This window comes from Cygnus olor, chromosome 2, assembly GCF_009769625.2.
Source record: "Cygnus olor isolate bCygOlo1 chromosome 2, bCygOlo1.pri.v2, whole genome shotgun sequence".
NCBI classification, from domain to species: Eukaryota; Metazoa; Chordata; class Aves; order Anseriformes; family Anatidae; genus Cygnus; species Cygnus olor.
Window position 1 is genome coordinate 125,152,944 of NC_049170.1, and position 12,342 is coordinate 125,165,285.

Here is a 12,342-nt window from a genome sequence, read left to right on the forward strand (position 1 = left end):
TAACCTTAGGCACCATAATAACCTTAAAGTATCGCTATACAGTCATCATATTTGTGCTGTTGTTCAGTCCTTTAGATATTGCATTGTTCTAAGATCCATATGGAAATGTTATATATAGCTTGTCTGCTCTGCTGCAGGACTGTAACTAAGTAAGGAAAGAAGGATGTTTTGTGACCACGGTGAGGAATTAAGAACTCCACAAACGTGCACTTACTAAAGGTATTGAATAGAATCTTTTTTGTTTTTCTGTAAAATGTGAACAATACTATACCTTCATCCTTTAAGGTCCTTCTTTTTCTATTCTCTCTTTCTCAATATAAAAGGATGCAACTGCTGCTTACAAGTATCTGTATTATCCAAGTTTTTGATCCTCTTAATACCATCCAACCTCTATAGTCATGGTATTTGCGCCTGTAAAATTCCACAGTCAACTGTCTGCTTTTTTTGGCATCTCCAAAACTGAGCAAGTAGTTTTCTTAGAACGTCAGATCAGAGCTCACACAACCTTGGGAGTGAGGTGGTATAGCCAGCCAATGGTAGGTGGTCGACTACTTGTGTTTATTATGTGACTAGTAGTAAAGCACTACATAGAGTTAAGTGGAAGTGGAAGAGGAAGATCCATGTCTGGAATTTCTGGAGAGTGGATGCCTTTTCAGAAGCACCATCTGAGTGAGTTGGGTGCATTGAGTGATTCAGTTCTTCCAACAGAGGCTTCCGTGAACAGATGAACCCTAATTATTTCACCACATTGCTATAAATTATTCCTATAATAAGGGCTTACATAGACAAGACAAGCCCAGTCAGGCCCTTGTCAATACTGTTCAGGCTAACTATTAGGATGGTATTTATTCTAAACCTATCAAAAGAGAAGCTATGCAATTTGCTGAGTCTATAATTCTGCTGGTGATAATTAGCTCTGCTTTGCCCTAACCATTAAACAAATGGGTCATTTGCAACAAAATGTGTTCAGTGATATTTCTGTATTCTGTCTACATAGTGAGCAAGACAAGTGAAGTTTTACATCAGTGTATTCATTATTTAGCATGTCCTCATACTCTGGGCATACAAAACATTTTTTTTTTTTTCCAAGTGCCGCCAAATTGCCTAAATTAGTGAGAGAGGAGAGAGCAGCTAAGAAAACTGGGGAGATAAGTAAGCTGATGAGTAAGCTCTTTAGATAGAGGCAATACTTAAAACCAAGTAACATTAATGATAAAACCTCTTTTTCGCCTCAGGTGGCTTTGAAGGAGCCTTCATTTGAATGGGAAGATGCAGATGAAGCTCTCATACTTTTACAGATGAAACTAAAAGGATGATCAGAATGGTAATATAAAATTTTTCAAACTTGAGATCTCAGAGCAGGTGGTGGCTTGATGATGGAAAGGAACATAGAACATTGTATATTCAGGAAAAACAGACTCTAATACATGACATACATTACTGTTACATGGATGAAAAACAGTTATGGAAAAATTGGAACAACTGATTCCCTTTTCATATATCCATAGATTTGAAAATGTTTTGGATTGCATTCAGGGTGATTTTTTTTCCCTTTTCTTCATGAAATTTCCGCATGTAACTTCGATATAACTTTGTTGTCTTACTATGACTTGGGCTGAGTAAGCTGTATAAATTGAAATTTGTAATTCTCCAAAGAAGGATATTGAGGATTTGGCCATTTATATTGCTCAGAGGCTGTATTAAACTTACATAATTTCTGTAGTGTTGTCAATGCTGAAGGGGTTTCTGGGAACAGGCTTACCCATACAATCATAAAAGAAGAAAATGTGTGTGGGAATTATCTACCATTTTCTGTTGTTGGAGAATATTTTGTAGAGTTCTTGAGGATGATCAATATGCAGAAGCATCTTCCAGGCTCAGATGGCCAAGCTGATGGGGTGGTTGGCATTTAGATTTGACTGAACCTTAAAGTGCATAATAGCTTTAATTTGTTTAGAAAAAAAAAAGTCTCTATGATCTGTACATGTAACAAAATATTCTTTCTACTTTTTAGATATTTAGAGAGCTTTGGATACTGCTGCTTGTGTGTATGAAAGTTGTGAAATGGGTTTTTTAGAAAAAAAAAACTCATTAATGCATTAGTTACCTCTTAGTTATGTGCAGATTCTTTTTATTTTATTATTATTATTATTATTATTATTATTATTATTATTTAAATACGGAGACTCTAAATTTGATCTTCTTAGGACTGTTCATTTTCATTCCTTCTGAAATTTCCTTGATGTAGTTGTCTGGTATCCAAAAATTTGTTAAAATTAATTTTAAACAATTCTTCAGAATTTGCAATGAGAAAAGTGTGGTAGAAGAACGTGCACAAGGAAACAATATATCTGTAAAACTTAAACAAAAAAACAACCCAAACACTTAAGTAGAAAATTCTGCAGAGCACTGCTCTGCAACAATTAAAACATCAGTGTGTTATCAACACTCTTTTCATCCTAATCCAAAACATTGCACCCTACCAGCTACTAGGAGGAAAATTAACTCTATCCTAGCTGAAACCAGGACAGGTTTGACTGCAATAAGTAGAAGTAAACTGAGCACCATAGAAATGTGAAGAACAGGGAGCTACTACATACTGAACAAAACTTTAATTCCAGAAAGAGGGGGATTCTGCCTTACTGCAACATTTTCTTTTATCTTTTTCCTACTGGAATTTATGCAACACCAAATAGGTTTGTCTCCTGTGGAAAATATATATATATATATTTTTTCTGTGATAAAGAATACATTAAGAATCTCCTTATTAGAGAAGGACTTGACTACTGAAAGACTTGATTTGGTAAGTAGCTGGGACTGAAATCACTAAAATTGCATGTAGGGCTGTTGGTGATCATTTGGAGTGAATTCCTATATTTTCAATGAAGCATTTAAAGTTGCAGAGGTCACCCCTCTTAGGGAACTAAGAAAAAAAATTAAGATGCTTTATCATTTTCGCGGGCTGTTTTCAAAATTGTCAGACATTCTGGTTCCTACAAATTTTAGTCTCTGAAGGATGTTTCAGAGCTCAGTGCAACACAGAGAACTCAGGGGGCTAGAGCACATGGTGCATGAGGTGAAGGATCTGAGTTTACTTGGCCAGGAGTAAAGGAGGTTGCGTTAACAAAAAAAGAGTTCTCAGAAATGCAGAGCTGAATCACAAGATGTGATGATCATAAGTTAAAATAAGGGAAATGCAGCATGACCAGCATTGAGGGAAAGAACATTCTTTTTACCTCAGCCTTAAGCACTGGGACAATTTGCCCAGAGAGGCTGTGAAATCCACTCTAGTCCTTAAAGATTTTCAGTGATCATCAGGAGATCACCCTGAACAATCTGATCTACCTTTGAAGTTAGCATGGCTTTCAGGTCCCCTTTGACCTAAATTACTCTGATTGATGAATCAATCAGCTACCAGCTGAATGTCTCAACCACCAGCATGCTGACCCCAGGCTGGCTGCCAGCTGATCAGCACAAATAAGGGCTGTGGGCTCCATAGGCTTCCTGAAGGTGTTGGGAGCCACATCCTTGGATACAGTTGCCTGTCTCTGGACAGGCTGCCTGGTCATGCCAGGAGTACGGAGCCATGTGTCCTCACGAAATGGCATTGACCTTCTGGACAAAAACTTCCTCTTTATGAGGGAGCCTGGCTAGAACAGTCTAAGTCCAGTGGTCAGAGACTTGAGCTATTTGTTGAAATATTTTCTCTGTGCACTGCCAATTTCAGTCACCAGGTTTTGCACTGAATTGACTATATACTATCTATTGACTACTGGTGCTTCATGTTTTGTTCTGGAGGATAAGGAAAGCCAGATGCACTTCAACTGGTGTAGAATGCTATTGAGCAGGAGAAGCAAGAGGAGCAACAGCAGGTAGCAATTACTGCTGAACTCAAGCAGAAGTGGATACCTCTGGCTGTGTCTAGTGCATGATATTACAAAAGAGACCTCTGTGCAGGCACGAATAGATGCAAGGTAAGTGCAATCCTGCCATGCTACAGCTGCTCTGCAGTGCAGTGTGCTCAAGAAAACACTAGTCTAGAGCTTGACCTTGAATTAATAATGGCCAATAGTTCTTATGGCAACATCTTCTCTCTTTTAAGGATCTCAGAGATAATGGAGGCACTTATTTACTGTTCTTTACATTCGAAGAACATGATTACATACCACTTTCCTGATTATAACTGTTCATTTCAAATGTCTGGTGTATCAACAATTTCACTAGACTGTCGTCGGGTGAAAGGCAAAGAAATACAAATGCTTCATCACTTCTAGATAAAACTCTTCTAAGAAGCAAAATGGTAGAAGGGTGAACGCCATCTTGAAATTAATAACACATTTTCAGCCATTCTTAAATAAACCCGGACACCTGCATGAGAGTTGAAATTTCATTTCCTGTAGTTAAATGAGCTAGAAAAGCATCAGAAAGAGCAAAAGTAGGAGGAACGAGAAGTCCTAGACTGCTAACTACAGTCAATGCCAGCAAACAGTTACCTTATGGCAGTTACTGAAAGTAAACCATGAATACCACATGATTTTTTGACTAAGTCAGAACATCTATACTATAATTAAAAATAAATAAATAAATCCAAGAACATAAAGAAAAAGTTGTGACTTGATCTTTTATGTTTTAGGGCCTAGATGTGAGACGGAGAACAGAGTCCTAAAATAGAGCTTTAAAAAAGATAACGTATATAAATATAAAAAGGAGAAATATTTGAATATTTGGTTCTCTTTGCTGCCAATAAAAACAGTGAATGGGATCCCTCAAAGGAATTATAATGCAGAGATGGAAATCTGGCTGAAATATAGCCTCCCCATGAGGACTGGAAGACCCTGCTTCCTCCCTTTTTGGAATGGTCTTGGTTACCTATTGAAAAATTAATAACAGAATGCAGAGATAGTGATGATAAAGGATACATGCTTTCATCCTTGCAGTGTAGCAAGTGGTGACAGCACAATGATTCAATGCGATTCAGAGAGCCAAGAATCATTAGAGAAAGAAAAAGCAAAGAGTGGATTTGTGCTTTCCTACAATGAAACAGCATTTTTTTTTCTATTAGCCGTCTGGATTTTCTATAGAAAACTGGAACTTTTGGGGGAAATGTTGGTTTACTCTAAATACATTTTTATGTTAAATCTTTTTCACAGCTTTTTTTTTTTTTTTTTTTTTTCCCCTCAACTAGACCTGAGTTTCATATATATTGAAAGCTGCTGCAGAGAATATTTTTTTCCCCTTCATGTCTTTCATGTGAGAGATCTCAAATAGCAGGGAAAAAACAAGTGAAAATTAGGAAATGCTTTCTGTCATAATGTGAAGAGCTGGAATAGGAGAGGTGTGCAGTCTCTCACACTGAAGGTCTTTAGGAATATATTTGACAAATCTATGTCACAAGTGATATAGACGTAGTTGATTTTGCCTTTTGACTACAGGATAGCATAAAAGACTTCTTGAAATCCTTCCCGTCCCTATTTTTTCAGTGTTTCAATGACATTCTAGTATGAACCTGAGCTTGCCCTGACCCACAGGCTGATAATGAAACACAGCCAATATTCATTTTACATCACTTGTGGTTTTGCACATCTGCTGGCACCAAAAGAAAGTAGTTCTTTCTTTAGTTTGAATGTTCAAAGTCACATTTTGGAACTGATAGTATCTGGTCAATTAGAAGAAACATAAAACTACTTCAAAAGCAACCATTACCATAAAATTTATATTTTAGATTTGAGCTAAGTTGCTTTGTGATAATGTAAAGTTATGCAAAACAGAAATTAAGCATGAAGAAGCCCACTTTCAGCTGGTACAAATCAAAATTATTGAGATCACTGCTGTTTGCTCCAAAGGGTTATCTACTCATAAGCACTTAACTCTACATTTGGGTGTGCATTAGAGAAGTAAAAATTGTTGGCTGCCATGGATTTGGGGAAGATTCTTATTATCCCACCTACTTACCAGGACTTCGAATAAATTGGGTAGTATGAAATGTATAAATCTAAAATGTAGATTAAAACAGAAATATGGGAGGTCTACCTGTGGGAAAAAAAAATGGAATCAGGACCAAAAGGAACTGGAAAGGGTATTGGTATCCTGCACTCTATAGCAAGCATTAATGATTGTTACATCCGAGCCTAGCCTCTGGAATATCCACAGCTTCCAACAGTACTTTGTTGTTATTTTTTCAAGGCGCATATAACCAGGCATATAATCTTGTACTTCCTTTTTTATTTTCCTCCATTGCTTGAGCATTAATGTATATGTCTATGTGTATATACTACGTGTGTGCATGTATGTACATGTATACATCTGTTCTTTTTGCTTTTAGTTGCCCTTGCTTTCCAAATCATCTTCCTCTGTGAACTGATTTCATGTTTCCTGAGCAGCAGACCACTCAGGTCCTGTTGACTCTTGGCTCATGAAATTATTAAGTGAATAATAAAAAAGTAAAGTGAAGCAGATGTATAAGTACTTTCAGGAATATGGTCTCATCTGTCTCTAGCCACCTAAATTTAAATGTCTGACTATTGTTTCTAACTGATCTTATAGTTTCTATGACTTCTACTATAGCAAGGCTAACCTAATTGCCTATATGCTCCTACTGTTCCCGTATTAGATACCGGGAATACTTACACAGTACATTTTCAGTCTTTGCAGATTGTCAATGAATTGCAGTAAGCAATTTCTACCTGTGTGCCTTAATGATTTGTCCCTCTTTGTCTAGGAGTTTATAGCCATGCTGAATTCTTAAGTAAATCTCTATCTGACCAATAAAATTTGTTCCCATCTTAATCACAATTTGTAAATACTGACTTTTCCCTCTCATCTACGTGTATTTAGGATTTTATTATGTTCTGTGATTCTTGTTTTTATTTTTCTAAGCATTACTTGCCCTGAGGATGCAGCATTCATTTGGCTTAGCTATGTAGCAAACCCACCAAAACAAAATCTAACTGCCATTAAAAACATTAGTTCGGTTAAAACTTATCATATGTGTGCATTTATATTTTTTAATGCTTTGCTTGCATCGAGAACGCTTATCTAATAAGATTTTAAATAATTTTAGATTAACCTATATACACATTAAAAGAAAAGCATAAATGCTCATTGAAGTTAGGGAATATAAGTAGGTTTTTTTTTTTTTTTTTCATAATACAATGATTTTTGTGTTACCTGCTGAAATAATTTCACAAATGAGACAATGAATCAATTTAGTAGTTATTGTGCTAGTAGATTAGATTTCACTTGATTGAAAATCTTTTTTTTTTTTTTTAATTTGTCTTATGATTCACCTTCCCAGTTCTGAGGATTTCTGAATAATATTCTGTTCATCCAAGTTCATATTCTAGTCCTTGTTTTGCTTACAAGTTTATATCATATTCTCTGACATTATCCTGAAATTCCTAATAGCAATCACATTTTTTTTAGCCATTCCTCAACAACATTTACACAATCTGTAGAGCTGTACATCTTATAGATAGGCTGCAATTCCATTAAAAAATGTACTTGTTCCTTGTTGTGATATTATATTCATTCAATATATCAGTTATTATTTTGGACTGCTGCAGCTAGGGAGCAGATTTCACATTTGAGGACCTGTTTGCTACAGAAATAATAGACTTTTCTTCAGAAAACAAACACCCCTCCAAACAAACAAAGAAATAAACTCTATTTGTAAGGCCAGTTTTAGCTGGTGGAAGAAAAAAATCCTAAGTGAAAGAAAGGCAGCAAAAAGGTCCAGAGATTACAGCAGTTCAGAAAACTTCAGTGGAATAGAAAATTTAAGTCGTTACAGAAATGGATAGGAGAACTGAGGATTCTGGGGGAAAAGTGGCCTCCCTATTCTTTTCTTTCCTTGCTTTTTAGGTTCTGGAACTGACTTTCATGTGTACAGAGCAGACTTGAGGGGTTATTTCTCAGCATTTGAGCCTCACAGCCAGTGCTTCAGGCATGTGGTTAAAAGGGAGATCTTACTAAATCTTCGGAACAAATTCTGCTACCCTTACTCGTTTCAGATAGCGTCTTTCTCAACAGCTATTTTCAATCTCTGTGGGACTGGAAATACTTTTGGAAATACTGGACTTTTATTACATTTGTTATAGACAGTGATATAACTTGGAAAAAAAAAAAAACAAAACAACTTCCGAGGAAGGAAAATTTGGTCAGGAACTGGAATCCACTTTTTATCTCGCAAGTAATTTCTGCAACTATCTAGTGTCCTCTAGCTCATCTGGTGTTAAATCATACCAGATGAACCGTCAAGTTGCAAATCACTAATTTAACCTACAATAGCTCCTCTTTTTATTTTGGAATAGCAGCCAAACCTGGTGCAGCCTGACCTGAACTAGTTTGAATGAGCTGATGAGATTACAGAACAATGATTACTACTGTTCATTTCTGCCATCATTAAAAAAAAAAAAAAGCGAACAGAATGATCATATTATACAAAGGAGAGCCATAAGGACTTGCTAATTACATGCATTAATTAAATATTAAAATATGCATAATTATCTAACAAGGTAAAGGCTGTAAAATAAGGTACTCATTTGGAGTAGGAAAGTTTGATGAATTGTTGGTATAGCTGTTCACTGTGAAGATGGAAGTTCATACTAACTGCCAGCTGGAGAGAGAGAAGAGGAAAAACAAGGCAGAGAGTAGGTTTTTATCCAGTGATAATTACACCTGTGAAAGGCAAGCACTTTCCTCCATGCTGCTTAGTTTCTTCCACACTTTGTCTACCCATAAATGTCTTTATGGGTAGACAAAAAAGGTTATTGCCTTTTAATAAAGGTGTATTGCCTGAAAAGTCTTGGACTTTTAGGCTTTCTCTAACTGAAGCTTTAAAGTTTTTTGGTTTTGCTTTGTTTTGTTTTGCACATTTCTATTGCAAGTATTTGCTATATTAACTTATGTGATGGGCTAAAACTTTGAGGTATGTATAATGATTACATACCTCTTTGTAATGTACAAAGTTCTAACATTCTACCTTTTTTTTTCTTTTTCTTTCTTTTTCTTTTTATTTTTTTTTTTGTATAAGGAGCAACGAGTATATCAGAGATCTTTACTACCACCCAGTGCATCATAGCTTCATTGGAAGATTTCTAAAATGCTAGAAATTCTGAACTGGAATAGAGAATGCCTTCTCAACTGCTGGTAGAAATTTTTATGGAGAAGCTCTTCTTTTACCTCATAACTGAAAGATTAAAGGACTAGATGCCTGGCAGTCTTATGGCCTAGTCTAATGCAAAATAGGAAAGACGGCTTGGATTGGAAGGGACCTTAAAGATCACGCGGTTTCAACCCCCCTGCCATAGGCAGGGATGCCAACCACTCAGTTGGGTAGCCCAACACTTCCAGGAGCTGAGCATCCACAGCTTCTCTGGGCAACCTCTTTCTGTGCCTCACCATCCTCTGAGTGAAGAACTTCCTCCTAACATCTATTCTAAATCTCCCCTCTTTTACTTTAAAACCATTCCCCCTTGTCCTATCACTATCTGTTGATAGAGCAAAAAGTTGCTCTCCATCTTTTTTATAAGCCCCCTTTAAGTACTGAAAAGCTGCAATGAGATCTCCCTAGGCTGAACATGCCTGGCTCTCTCAGCCTTTCTTCGTAAGAGAGGTGCTCCAGCCCTCTGAGCAATTTTGAACAACTCTGACCCTCCTCTGGTCCTCCTGTAACACATCCACATTCTCCTTTGTGCTGGAGGCCCCAGACCTGGATGCAGTACTCCAAATGGGGCCACACAAGGACAGAGTAGATGGGGACAACCTCCCCAAACCCTAGTTGCAATTCACTTCTTAAAAGCACACTAACTCTTCTTGCAGCATGCGTTTTGTACAGACCTTATGTCTGATTTTACCACAATCACTCATCTCCTAATGTTCCGTCAGCTCATATCTTTTTTGCTCTGCTTGGCATGCTCCTTGGACTATATCCAGAATGGTCGCTTATCTTATTGTTCAGTAGGCCATGTGAGAAAACACATCTGATGTTACTCCACAGCCCATCACTACCACTGTATTCCACATAAATTTTCTTAGTCAAATTAAAATTTTTATTTCATTTACTCCACAAATCTAATTGAAATTCCGTAGGACTGGTGAACTAATCCAGGTGACTTTAATGTCCACGCAAATATACAGGCATAATTTTTCTTACTTTTGTGGATCAGTGCTAGTAGTATTCTGTTAATTCATGGTGGCAAATCTTGTTTTCTGCAATAGTTGAGGTCTAAAGAAACAACCTTATTTGTTTTTCCCCAAGCTCCACATGAACTAGGAGGTCTTTATGTGCCCGTTAGTAAGTTCATCCTCCAGTCCGGGCTGGACACTGATGGCTGTGTTTATCTTCAGTCTCGTTACTTGCATTCTGTGTGTGTGTGTAGGGGTGGGCTTATCAGAAGCCTGTTGAAAGAAAGGGTGTGTAGTGGGTCTGAAGTATTTCCCTTATTCCATTCTGTTGTGGTGTGTCATTTTGAAATGATGCTCTGATTCCTTCATCCCATCCCTGCGCCCTGAACTTTGTTGGCAATATTGTTTTCCCTGATGCTCTGTGGGGATCTTTACTCCATCACCACCCTTGCTTCCACTTTATCCTTTACCTTAGAGTTTGAGGGCAGAATTTCATATGCAGAACATAATGTCTTAATCCAGTAATTTTGATGTATATAAGCTTCTCTTTCAACAGCCTTGTAATTATATTATATTCTCATAAAATAAGCTACAATTATAGTCAATTTCCTGATTTAGCTACTGCTCAGACCAATTGCATTACATTTGTCTTTAAACATATTGTATACATTTGCATCTCTGATACGTTGTTTTTCAAACTTCTTAAATGTGTACTGAAACTAAATTACACTGTTCTGTACTTGTAAGAAAAATGTTTTCCTGCAGTATTTCCATTTCCTTCCTTTGTCCATGCAATGCTTTCTATGAACATCTAAAACTACTTAAAAAAAACACTTCAAGATACATTAAAAATATTTTAAAAATAATTCTCGGGTGGCGGTTTCTTTCCTGCTCTTCTGAGGTAACCTCCTCATGGGATGTAAGAGTGATTTTGATCTCCTTCAGAAACAAGAACCAGATAATTTTGAAATATTTTGGGTGTCTTAATTCAGTGAATGAAAATTTGAAGAGGATGTCCATATGCTTGCCAGTTTTGGACTGGAATGTAATGGTTTAAGGTGATGATTATAGTGGATTGGGGATTTGGATTTGAAACATCTCTTTAGCCATATGATGAGAAATGCTACCAGACTCAAAGGTTAGATTCTTATTGCTAACCTACTTTTAAAGTAAGAAGAAAACATAGAGCTCACTTTGTCACAAAAAGACATAATTTGTTAACTTCTTAAGTTAGACTGGTGTATATCCTAGTTGAATTTCTGTTGAAATGCAATGCAGTAGAAAACAGCTCGTCAGTTTGGACCACCCAGACATAACTCTATAAAGAAAATATATTTGTACATAGTATCATTGCTGTAGGGCATAATGACACAAACAGGTGGCAATTTGTAAACTAAAATGAAGTGAAAATTTTGTTATGATGCTAGCACACAAATGATTTGAAGAAATATTCCAAATAATAACATTTCCGTAAATGAGGCAGTGTATCAACTTTTCACCACTGCAGACTATGGATGAGATAAGAAAGGGCACCAACACTGCATAAGAGCAGTGACTGAGACAGAAAAAAATTTGTCAAGAATGGTGGGGGAAAGGAAGCTTGAAGAATGTTGAAAACCAGCGCAACTTCACACTCAGCGCTGATGTGAATGGAATTTGACGATGAAGAGAGAACTGCAGTGAAGTCTTTCTTTCTACAGAGCTGGTGTTGGACAACAACAATTTTTTCTCCTTCCTAAGGCACTTGAGTAGAAAGACTAAAATGGTGATTTCTTGAAGCAAGATCTTACCAATGGTGGAGACAGAAGACAAAATGCTGAGGTACCATTTTTTAATGTGATTCAAAGTTGTACTGAACTTGGTTACATTCTTTATAATTGAACTGAAATATCAGGTTTGCAGCCTTTAGCAAAAGTATCCTTACTTCATGTTTCAGCAAACACAGATGAGGGGTCCAAAACACACCCTAAAATAACAAAAACTGAGATTCCTATCCTTAGAACCCATGTTAGCACCTGACATGAGAGTAGTACGTGTAGATTGATGGATAAACAAAACAACTTCAGTGGGAGGAATGCTTCAGTTATGCTGAGGAAGGGGGTAGAAAGAGAAATGTGGCATTTCAGGGCCTTTTCAGTGCAAAGTAGGACAAGAGAGATGTTATTTGTTGTCAATGAACATCTGGATTGTTCTGTATGACGTACATAGAGAGAACAA